Source organism: Pleurodeles waltl, chromosome 10, assembly GCF_031143425.1.
Source record: "Pleurodeles waltl isolate 20211129_DDA chromosome 10, aPleWal1.hap1.20221129, whole genome shotgun sequence".
Taxonomy (NCBI): Eukaryota; Metazoa; Chordata; class Amphibia; order Caudata; family Salamandridae; genus Pleurodeles; species Pleurodeles waltl.
Genome location: NC_090449.1, coordinates 673,604,057 through 673,615,298, shown reverse-complemented (window position 1 = coordinate 673,615,298; position 11,242 = coordinate 673,604,057). Strand labels below are relative to the sequence as shown.

General features: G+C 53.2%; 1 pseudogene; it reads left to right on the top strand.

The window, feature by feature from the left end:
* Nucleotides 1-1,058: 1,058 nt before the first annotated feature.
* The window catches only part of LOC138262446 (translin-like), a 59,492-nt pseudogene continuing 49,308 nt past the window's right edge, over nt 1,059-11,242 (top strand).

Below are 11,242 nucleotides of genomic sequence, written 5' to 3'. Positions count from 1 at the left end.
GCAGGGACCTGGACGCACTGCAGCCCATGTTTTCACCACTACACACTGCTCGCCGGCGGTGACGGCTGCTCAGTGGATGCCAGTTGCACTGCAGGTGGCGGTGCTGGTAGTGGTGGTGGTAACCTCCAGGCCTTCACCTGCAGCCTCGGACGGCTGCCCACTGGGGCTGCTGCTGCTGGCAGTGGTGCTGGTGGTGATGGTGCATGTGGCGGTGCTGGCCACAGTACAGGTGGCAGTGCTGGCAGTGGTGGTGGTAGCCTCCAGGCCTTCACCTGCAGCCCTGGACGGCTGCCTACTGGGGCTGCTGCTGCTGGTAGTGGTGCTGTTGGCAGTGGTTCATGTGGCGGTGCTGGCTGCGGTGCAGGTGGCGGTGCTGCCAGTGGTGGTGGTAGCCTCCAGGTCTTCACCTGCAGCCTCGCACGGCTGACGTGCCATGGCTGATGTTGTGTGCCCCTTCCTGCCCTTGGCCCCTTCCTTGCTTTTGCCAGCTGGTGTTTTTTTCTTGCCCTTGCTGGCTGGTGGTGCCTCCTTCCCCTTGCTGGCTGGTGTCCCCTTCTTGCCCTTGCTAGGTGGTGGACCCTTCTTGGCCTTGGCAGGTGGTGCTGGCACACTGGCTGGGCTGACGGGTGACTCCTTGGAGCCTCTCACACCTGCAGTTGCTGCAGAAACCACATTGGCCGTGGACTGGGTGGCCGAGGTGCTGTGCTGGGTTCTGGCTACCCTGGCCGAGGTGAAGGACGGGGGGGGGAGGGGTAGGGAATAGGTCAATGTTGGCAAGGAAAAGCTTCTTAGGGACACTTGGCTGGGAAGAGGGTGAAGGTTTGGGTGTGGAGGAAGAGGGAGTGGTTGTAGGAGGTGTCAGTCTGCTGTGTTTGGGTGCAGGTGCATGGGCTGGATGCTGTTGTGAGGTGGATGGCTGTTGGGTGTCTGAGTGCTTGCATTTGTGTACTTTGGGATGAGGGGTCACAGACACAGTGGGAGAGGACACAGGGGACGTGTGCATGGCTGTGGGGGTGGTGACTGCCAGTGAGGGGCATGTAGTTATAGGCGTGGCAGTGATGGAGGTAGTGGATGAGGATATAGTGCATGCAGATGTGAATGGAGACGCTACTGGGAGGGAGGTGGACGAGGAAGAGGAGGGGGACACAGTGGAGGCAGTGGATGTTGGTGTGTCTGCATGTGGAAGGTACTTTTGTGAGTGCCTATGAGATGAAGTGTAGTGCTTGTGTCTGCCTGAGTCCCTTCTGTGTGTTGATTTGGGTGCATGCTGGTCTGAAGGTGTGCATGGGATAGGCTGGGTTGAGGGGATTGGGACTGGGTAGAGGAAGTTGGAGGGGGGAGACTGGAGACAGGGACAATGGCTGCCATCAGTGAGTTGGTCAGAGCCTGGAATGCTCTCTGTTGGGCCGCCACACCAGAGTGAACGCCCTCCAGGTATGCATTTGTTTGTTGCAAATGCCCTGCTACACCCCGGATGGCATTCAGTATGGTTGACTGCCCAACAGAGAGGGATCTCAGGAGGTCAATACCTCCTCACTGAGGGCAGCAGGGCTGACTGGGGGAAGGTCTGAGGTGCCTGGGGCGAAGGAGATGCCCACCCTCCTGGGTAAGCGGGCACGGGAAACACGCTGAGGGGCTGCTGGGAGGGCGGTGCTGGTACAGGGGTGGAAGCTGTACCTGTAGTTGGGGTGGCCACAGCAGTGTCTGTCACCACCAGGGAGCTGCTATCGGAGGAGGTGCCGCTGTCAGAACTGTCCCCTCCTGTCTCTGTCGTGGTGCTCCCCTCGCCCTCCGTCCCACTGGTGCCCTCACCGTCGGTGGATTTGGCCTCCTGGCCCATGTGGGATGCAGCTCCCTCCGTCGCCGGTGCCTCTGCTCCTCCGCCAGATGATGCTAATGCACACAAGGACAGGGTGACAAAACAAAAGGGGGGGAGAGACAGAGGGTACACTTAGTCAATGCCAGCAACAACACTACCGTTGGTGTACACAACTCACAGGGAACAGCCCTATGCAATAGGCCATGCACTACCAGTTACAATGCTAGTCACCAGCCCATGGGGTACAATGCCTAACGCCATTATCTGTACACCTGAAACCCACAGGACCCTGCCCATGGGGTTGGAGTGCATCTGAGCTTGCCCATCATTGAACATACCCTGCCATGTTCGCCCTGGCCTAGGGGCACCCACAGCCCACATCCCCCACCCAGGTAATTCCTTAACGTGCGCAAAGTCATGATTCTGAATCTGTACTCACTCCCTTGTGGCTGCTGTGATGCCTTCAAGCACCCATCCAACTCCGGATAGGCCACTGCCAGGATGTGGAACATCAGTGGAGTCAGGGTACAACGGGCACCCCTTCTTCGTTGGGGGGCCATCCCCAGCTGGGCCTCTACCGTCTTCCTTGCCAAGCGGCGCAGGTCCTCCCACCATTTGCATCAATGGGTGCTCCACCTGTCAAAGAGCCCCAGGGTCCGCACCTCCTTGGCGATGGCATGCCAAATACCCTTTTTCTGATGGGCGCTGACCTGCAGAAAAAAAACAGCAGAAAAGGTATTAGTCATACCGTCCGGACTGTTATACTCATGGCCCACCATATCCCACCCATCCCCTTACACACATACATTGACCACCATACATGCAGCACTCTGCCCAGGACCCCTCAAACCCCCCCACACAAGGCTTAAACACACAGCAATCCATACATTCATGCCCCACGCATCATGCTCACAGTGTACTCCTGTTTGTCTGGAGGACCATAGAGTAAAGGCTACTGGGATTGGACCCCATCCACCAGTCTCTCCAACTCCTCCGAAGTGAAAGCAGGGGCCCTTTCCCCAGACACTCGAGCCATGGTCACTTCCAGACACAGGCCACAGCAGCACTTGCAGTGTAGGTCCTCTCCTGTTGAAGGTCAGGTAGCAAGTGAGTGAACAGATAGAAAATGGCAGTCACGTCCGCGGCGGTGCGTACATCACCGCCGGCGTACATCGCCATTGGCTCCTGGAACCCATAGGCCCCAAAGATAACCAATGCGGTGTTGCACGGCGGTTGTCGACCGCCGACCACAAATGCGCACAACGCCAGCGGAATTACCTCATTTCCACTTGTCCCTCCTCACGGGTCAGGCAGCTGCCATTTCAGGTGGCCACAGGCCATGGCACCTAACTGCGTCACAGCAGACATTGGCACATCAACTGACTAACGAGTTCACATACTGTTTCTGTAAAGCAAAAATTGCATATTGATGTTGAAATATGTGTGAATATGACCTTCTGCTCACCGTTTTTCACCCTAGAGTTCAACCACTGAGGATGAATAGAAGATGGAGACATCCCGTGTACAGACCCCTAGTGGACCTGGCGACAATGGAGGACAGGCACATCATCCTGACCTACAGACTTGATAGGGCCATAATCCAAGAACTTTGTGCCCAATTGGAGCCAGACCTGATATCTGCTATCCGCCACCCCACAGGTATCCCCCCCTCTAGTGCAGGTCCTGTCAGTGCTCCATATCCTGGCAAGTGGTTCCTTCCAAGTGGCAGTGGCCATGGCATCAGGGATGTCACAGCCTATGTTCTCAAACGTGCTGACCAGAGTGTTGTCTGTCAAATCACGAAGAGAGAGTATGGGGGAGCGAAAGGAATAGGTGGAGGGAGAACACAACCGTACTCGGCTCCCAAAATCACTACAAAATCACAACAGAGAGTACGGGGTTCATAAAATCTAAAGAGGGATGAACCGAGGGTGTCGAAATTGCAACACCAGGTCCCTAATAGTCCTCTGTTAGAGGTGAGGTATCAGTAACAACGGGGGGGTTTTGTATGGGTATTGGTGCTGTGGAGAGTCTGGGGAACAAGGAGGGGAATTTCCTTTACGGACTAGGTGGTCTCACACACTATACAGTGTCATGCTTCATCATATGACCACCTAGCCCCACCCAGGTAGGACAATGCCACCTGGGCGGACTCGACCTCACTGTTAAAGGAACAGGAGGGAGTGTGTAAATTAAATCTGGTTCTGGAAATAGAGGGATCCAGCTAAACTAAGGGATAAAAACACCTAAACAGATACCTGTGTGATCATTTAATAAAGGTTCTGTTTGATGTGATTAAAAAAGTGAGGATGGGGACACCTCTGTGAGGACAAGGACTCACAGGGTCACCTATCTATGAGGAAGGAGCCAACATGTTTCTGCCCTCAATACTGAGCTCAGGAAAGTCTCGGGGCATTCATCAGGGCGGAGGATCCCTGTTACTCACACTCGGAGTATAAAAGGTACTATCAAATTAATATGTGAAGATATGTAACAAGTCAGGGGAGGCCTACCTTGCCCGGGAAGTACCTGGGGGTGGCCTGATGGAGAAAAAACTTACCGCAAATGAGAATAACAATGTGACACAGCAATACACAGCAAACCACAGCAGACGTGGAGAAACAAACCATGCAGCAGGCAGCATTACTGGGTGCGCGGGGTATACATCATATAATGTATGGGTAGGACAAAAAACGGGGGGTTGAAATAATTTCTTACCCTGTCCCTAAAGGCTATTGGGTCTGATGTCCTCGAGAGGGAGTACCCCCTTATTTGTCAGACACTAAGGTTTAGGAGAGGGAAAAAGGGGAAATAAAGGGAGGTGAAGGTAACCAAAAACAGGGAGGAACGGGGGAGAGAGAGGGAGGGGGGTAAGGAGGGCCTCTAGGAAAGTGGGGCCACACAGAGGGACCTGTTTAGATCCAAGGTGAAGAAGGCGGCTAGCCCTGGGAAGGGATCATTTGGAAAACACAGAGAAGAAATGGGAGCAAGAAGGGAAAAAGAGCGAAAACAGAAGAAAGAAGACAAGAAAAAGGAAAAAGGATGGAAAAGAGAACTAGAGGAGGCAGAGAGAAAAGAGATTGATGGAAGGGGAACCAAAGAAGAGGAGGGTGGGGGGGGAAAAAGGAGAGGAGTGGGTCAACTGGGAGGTGGGAAAGGTAGAAAGGCTGCAAAAAAGGAGATAAAGAAAAGAAGCAGAGGAAAGGTTAGGGAGAGAGAAGGGAGACAACATATAGGAGACGAGGAACACACAAATGGTATCTTATCTGTGTAGTCCAGAAGAGGCCAGGTCACTCACTGCAACAAAGGTGGGCGCTCACTGTACGCCTACGATATCCTCTCTCAGGACCGCTTGGATAAAATGGCCTGGAAGAGGTGTGTTTATATAGTGATAATTGTCCCAGAATATAGCGAACAGGGGGAGGCAATCACCGCTGCCGCCTGGGTGCGGGCGTGGCAAGGGTTAATAACCCGGAAGTGCGGCAACCGGGACGTTGTGTTGCCAGGGGACCAACGTCCAGATGAAGAAAGGCCCGGAAATGAATGCGGAGGTCGGAGGGGAGAACCCACCAGACTATTGCGGACAGGTGGAGGCAATCACCGCCGCCGCCCGGGTGCGGGCGTGGCAAGGGTTAATAACCCGGAAGTGCGGCCACCAGGACGTTGTGTTGCCAGGGGACCAACGTCCAGACGAAGAAGGGCCCGGAAATGAATGCGGAGGTCGGTGGGGAGAACCCACCAGAAAGCCGGATCCGGGGAAACGCCCTGGAGCGGCGCCGGCGTCACAGAGTGACGCGGTCCCCGCAGAGCCTGCCGGGAAATGTAGTTTACCGGCGGCCGGTGGGAAACGCTGGGGATGGAGTGCCCAGCGTTCCCTGGCCTGGCGGGGAGGCCAAGAAGTAAAAAAGGTGGGGAGGGAGAAGAGGGGAAGTGGGGGAGTTGGGATATAGGGGGGGGGTTAGAAAGGAAGAAGGGGGGGCGGGGCCAAGGAAAAAACAGGGGAAGGAAGGGGAGGAGGGAAAACGGAGGGTATGAAGAGAGAGGGACAGAAAGGGTAGGGGACAGAGAGAGTGGATAAGAGTTTGGGGAGGATAGAGGCAGAGAGTGGGGGGGAGAGAGAGTGAAAGGGGAGGAAGGGTATACCTGGGAATGGAGGGGAAAAAAAGGGGGGGAGTAAAAGCAGTAAACACCAGGTGCAGAGAGAGAGAAAGAAAGAGGCCACGAGAGAGAGAGGAGGCAGTAGGAACGGAGGGTAGGGAGGGAAGGTGAGGGAGAAGGTAGACAGGGAGTCAGGAGGGGGAAGAAGGGTGGAGGGTGGGGAGGGAAAAGAGCTGTGGGCTGAGGAGAAAAGAGGATGAAGAGGAAGGAAGACTCACATGGAGACGCGAGGGAGAGAAAAGGGGGGGGTTGTGCTGGGGGCACAGAAGGTAGGTGCAAAGGGAGGAGGAAAAGGAGATAGGAAGGCCGGTAATGTATGGTAGACTACCAGTGGATGGTCTACTGATGAAGAGAAAATCAGGGTATCTCGTCGTTCAGACCTGTGGTATCAGTGTGCAACCTCCACACCCAGCATTGCTCGTCCCAAAAGAGTCTATTTGACATGTTCGGGGTTAGCTGGGGAAGTTGCTCGAGAACTGTCCAGGACATATCATCTGGAGAGTGATTTTTAAGCAGGAAGGGGCTGGCTAGCTTTGTAGCGTCGCGTTTACACCGGATTGTGCTTCTGTGTGGTCGCTTCCAGACACAGGCCATAGCAGCACTTGCAGTGTAGGTCCTCTCCTGTTGAAGGTCAGGTAGCAAGTGAGTGAACAGATAGAAAATGGCAGTCACGTCCGCGGCGGTGCGTACATCACCGCCGGCGTACATCGCCATTGGCTCCTGGAGCCCATAGGCCCCAAAGATAACCAATGCGGTGTTGCACGGCGGTTGTCGACCGCCGACCACAAATGCGCACAACGCCAGTGGAATTACCTCATTTCCACTTGTCCCTCCTCACAGGTCAGGCAGCTGCCATTTCAGGTGGCCACAGGCCATGGCACCTAACTGCGTCACAGCATACATTGGCACATCAACTGACTAACGAGTTCACATACTGTTTCTGTAAAGCAAAAATTGCATATTAATGTTGAAATATGTGTGAATATGACCTTCTGCTCACCGTTTTTCACCCTAGAGTTCAACCACTGAGGATGAATAGAAGATGGAGACATCCCCGTGTACAGACCCCTAGTGGACCTGGCGACAATGGAGGACAGGTACATCATCCTGACCTACAGACTTGATAGGGCCATAATCCAATAACTTTGTGCCCAATTGGAGCCAGACCTGATATCTGCTATCCGCCACCCCACAGGTATCCACCCCTCTAGTGCAGGTCCTGTCAGTGCTCCATTTCCTGGCAAGTGGTTCCTTCCAAGCGACAGTGGCCATGGCATCAGGGATGTCACAGCCTATGTTCTCAAACGTGCTGACCAGAGTGCTGTCTGCCCTGATGAAACACATGCGCAGCTACATCGTATTGCCCCAGGTGGAGGATTTGGGAACAGTGAAGTCTGACTTCTATGCACTGGGACATATCCCCAACATCATTGGTGCCATTGATGGTACACATATTGCATTGGCCCCCCCGGAGAAATGAACAAGTATTCAGAAATAGAAAAAGCTTTCACTCTCTGAATGTGCAGATGGTGTGTTTGGCGGACCAGTACATCTCCCATGCCAATGCAAAGTATCCTGGCTCTGTGCATGATGCCTTTATCTTGAGGAATAGCAGCATCCAAGATGTGATGTCTCCACTCCAGAGGCACCGGGTGTGGCTAATAGAGGAGCCCATGGTCCACACCCAGTTGATGTAGGTATATGGGTGTGGGTTTGGCCCTAGGGGTGAGTGTGTGGCTAACAGGTATCCCTCGATATTTGCAGGTGACTCTGGTTACCCCAACCTCTCATGGCTACTGACCCCAGTCAGGGATGCCAGGACAAGAGCAGAGGAACGTTACAATGAGGCACATGGGTGAACAAGGAGGATCATTGAGCGAACCTTTGGCCTCCTGAAGGCCATATTCCGGTGCCTCTATCTGACAGGTGGATCCCTGTACTACTCACCCAAGTAGCTGTGTCAGATCAGCGTTGCATGTTACATGTTGCACAACCTGGCCTTGAGACGCCAGGTGCCTTTTCTGCAGGAGGATGAGCCTGGAGATGGAAGTGTGTCAGCGGTGGAGCCTGTGGACAGTGACGAAGAGGAGGCAGAGGAAGAAGAAGTGGACAACAGAACTACACTAATTCAACAGTACTTCCAGTGACACACAGGTAAGACACTGTAACTTCACCTTTCATTGCAGTTTTGTATTTAACATTAAACATGGCGGCTTGATTTCCCTATTTCTATGGCCGCTTACTGTACCCTTTGGCATCTCTATTTTCAGATCTCTGTGCCCCACTCTGGCTCCTGGTGTGTTAACTGCTGCCCACTACAGGTCATACCTATGTAAATATTATAGTACATTTAAATTGCATTGTTTACAGTTTGTGAAATGAATACATATGTCAAACAATTGATAGGCTCCATTTGAATTTGTTCCAAGGGTGTTTATGTTGGTGCTAATAAGTGGAGGGGTTATTGCAATGGGCTGGGTTGCTGATGTAGGAAAGTCCAGTCTATTTGTATCACAGGTGCATTGTCCATGGGGGCATAGGAAGGGGAGCAATGGCAGTTCAAGGTGGACAGGGTGACAGAATGGGACACAAGGGTGACAATTAGGAGAGTCTTATTTCCTGGTGGGGGTCTTGGCAATGTTCTCTAGCTTCTGCCTGGATGGCAGGGACCGTTTGCGAGGTGTTTCTCCTTCTGCTGGGGGTGGGATGATGGTGGCCTGTTGTTCCTGTGGCAAGGCCTCCTGTCAACTAGCATCGGCGGAGGTGGAGGGCTGTTGTTCGGTGTGGCTAGTGTCAGGGGCCCGTTGGTGAGCCACTGACTCCCTCATGGTGTTGGCCATGTCTGCCAGCACCACTGCAATGATGGACCAGGGTGGTGTGGATGTCCCTCAGGTCCTCCCTGATCCCCAGGTACTGTCCCTCCTGTAGCAGCTCGGTCTCCTGCAACTTGGCCAGTATCTGGCGCATGGTCTCCTGGGAATGGTGGTATGCTCCCAGGATGTTGGTGAGTGCCTCGTGGAGAGTGGGTTCCCTGGGCTTGTCCTCCCCCTGTTGCACAGCCTCCTAGCTTCCCTGTTGTCCTATGCCTCTGCCTCTATGCCTCTGTCCCCTGAAGCGTGTGCCCACTGCCACTGACCCCAGGTCCCTGATCATCCTGTGTTTGTGGGGTTCCCTGGGGGTCCCTGTAGTGGTGGACACACTGCTGATTGACGTGTCCTGGGGACAGAAGTATCGGCCTGCTGGGTGAATGCTGTGGTGGTGTTTACTGAGGGGGGAGGCTCTGTGGTGGGTTGAGACTGTGCCTGGGTAACCGACTGTCCAGAGGTCCCTGATGGGCCAGGTTAGTCATCGTGATCCAGGCGTGCAGAGCTGCTGTCATCACTGTGGGTCTCTTCTGGCGGGGGGTGGATGTGGCTGGCACCTCCTCTCCGGTGACATTGAGTGGGGGTCCTGTGGGGATGTAAATGCATTGATATTGTTCCTGCATATGCTATCTTGTGCATGGGTATGTTTCCCTCTATGGTTGTTATTAGCAAGGTAGCTTTGGCTTGTGTGTGTTGTGATTGGTTTGGCTAAGTGATTGTCACTAGTGTGCATGCTGTGGTGATGAGTGTCCATGCAGGCCTGTGATGGGGGTTCATGCATTGGTGTTGCATGCATGTCTTGGTATTGGGATGGGTGGGTTGTGATGGTGGGGTATATGTGAGGTGGTGGGGTGATAGGGGTGAGGGTAAGGGTTGTTGTTTGTGATGGCATGCAGGTAGGGTGGGAGATAAAGTAGTAAGGATTTGACTTACCAGAGTCCAGTCCTCATGCCAGACCCTCAGGATGCATGATCGCCAAGACTTGCTCCTTCCATGTTGTTAGTTGTTGGGGAGGAGGTAGGGGTCCACCACCGTCCTCTGTACAGCTATCTGGTGTCTTGCAACCACGGAACGTACCTTACCCCGTTGGTTGTTCCACCTCTTCTTGATGTCATCCCTTGTTCTTGGGTGCTGTCCCATGGCTTTGACCCTGTCCACGACTCTCTGCCATAGCTCCATCTTCCTTCCAAAAGATGTGTGCTGCACCTGTGATCCGAATAGTTGTGGCTTTACCCGGATGATTTCCTCCACCTTTACCCTTAGCTCCTCCTCTGAGAACCTGGGGTGTCTTTGTGGTGCCATGGGTGTAGTGTGAGTGGTATGTGTGAGGGTGTGTGGGGTGATGTGTTGGGGTGTGTGCTGTGAGGTGCGTGAATGGTGTATGGGTGATGGTGTCTTGTGCCTCAGATTCAGTGGGTGCTCCTGGCTTGTCTCTCTCTCACTTGCCAAAATCTTTGGGTCGTAAAGGGTTGTGGGTAGTGTGTCTGTGTGTTTTCTATTGGCTTGGGTGTGTGGGTGTGGTGTGTATATGTGTGTTAGGTGTGTGTAGTATGTGTGTGTGTATTTTGAGTGCGGTGGTGTGTACTGCCAATGGTTTACCGCGGTTGAATGACTGCCGCGGTGATTCGTGGGTCATGATTCTGTGGGCGTATTTCTATTGGCGTAATGGTGTGGGTTTTGCTACCGCCAGTTTATCACTGACCTTTGGGCTGGCGGACTTGTGTGTGTGTCTGTATAGTGGCGGATTTCTATGTGTGGATCATAATACGGGTAGCGGTATACCGCCGCTGTCGCAGTATGTTGGCGGCAGTCAGCATGGAGGTAAGCGGCACTTACCGCCAATGTTGCAATAAGGGCCTAAGTCTAACCCACTGCAGGTGACACCTGTCTCTCCAATCCGGTTTTTGCTCCGGCTAACTAGCAGTGCCTCATCTCTACCCAAGGGCAGGGATGACTGGGCAGCCGAGCGCATGACATAACTGGTTTCTCAGACAAGCTGTGATCACTCAGGTCTCATCTGTTTCTCTCAGTTATATTGGTCTCATATATACAATGACAAACAGAGGCAGTATATGTTTCAATAATGATTTTAATGAAGTGACTGCATCTTAGATAGCAAAGCATGAGTTGCAATAACCAGGACGACACAGCATGACAGTATTAAAATTCTGACAAGGAGAGTGAACCATAAGAAGAACGCTACCATATTGTCACTACAGTAAATAGACTAATTCCTACCTAGACTATAATAGAGCACAGCGTGTTAAGCTCTAATTCTGCCCTTCAGATTCCCCTGGGAAGACATCATCCCCCATACCTGAGCAAAGGCCTGAAGTCTGCATTAGCATCTGTAGTGAAGCATTCAGCATTCAGCATACAGTCGTGGTTCTCTGGCAGGAAT